Source organism: Octopus bimaculoides, chromosome 8 (assembly GCF_001194135.2).
Source record: "Octopus bimaculoides isolate UCB-OBI-ISO-001 chromosome 8, ASM119413v2, whole genome shotgun sequence".
In the NCBI taxonomy this organism is placed as follows: domain Eukaryota; kingdom Metazoa; phylum Mollusca; class Cephalopoda; order Octopoda; family Octopodidae; genus Octopus; species Octopus bimaculoides.
In genome coordinates this window covers 67,051,832-67,052,508 of record NC_068988.1, presented here as the reverse complement: position 1 = coordinate 67,052,508, position 677 = coordinate 67,051,832, and the positions used below count along the sequence as shown (strand labels likewise).

General features: G+C 36.0%; 1 protein-coding gene across 1 annotated transcript in view; it reads left to right on the top strand.

Annotated features, from left to right (window-relative positions):
- The window catches only part of LOC106867808 (atrial natriuretic peptide receptor 1), a 900,438-nt gene that overhangs the window by 572,062 nt on the left and 327,699 nt on the right, over positions 1–677 (top strand). The window lies entirely within an intron of this gene.

Below are 677 nucleotides of genomic sequence, written 5' to 3'. Positions count from 1 at the left end.
TATATATATATATATATATATATGTATATGTATATAAATGTATAGTTTAGTGTTCCGTCAGGGTAAGATCAACAATAATGTATTCCATACACTGAGAGCTAAATATCAATCTTCCCTAGCGTCAGACTAATACACATGGTTGATGTTCCCTCACTTCTGTTCGGATTTTGCTTTTTGTCTTCTGTAAATTCGATATATATATATATATATGTATGTATGTATGTATGTATGTATGTATGTATGTATGTATGTATGTATATATGTATGTATGTATGCATGTATGTATCTATGCATGTATGTATGTATGAATGTATGTATGTATACACGCTATCCACCATATGTCAGACTACCATATGTCTGGTCGTTTACCCTTCTGGTACAATGTAACCCAGTGCTGTCTGTCGCACGGTCGGGTCGTCGGCGACTAAACCGACTCCCCCAGCAATTCCACTTGTTGAGGAGGGTGTTTATGGACATTCTGCAGGACTAAAAACAAGACCTGTAAAAGAGCGGAAGAATTCCTAAGAGTCGACGGCCATCCAATTATCATATGAACATATGTATATAGTTGGCGGAATTGTGGATGTGTGTACCATGTGCGTGGTTGGTGTGGTGAACTGTGGGTGAGTGTTGTGCGTTTGTATATATATGTATATATAGATATATATATATATATA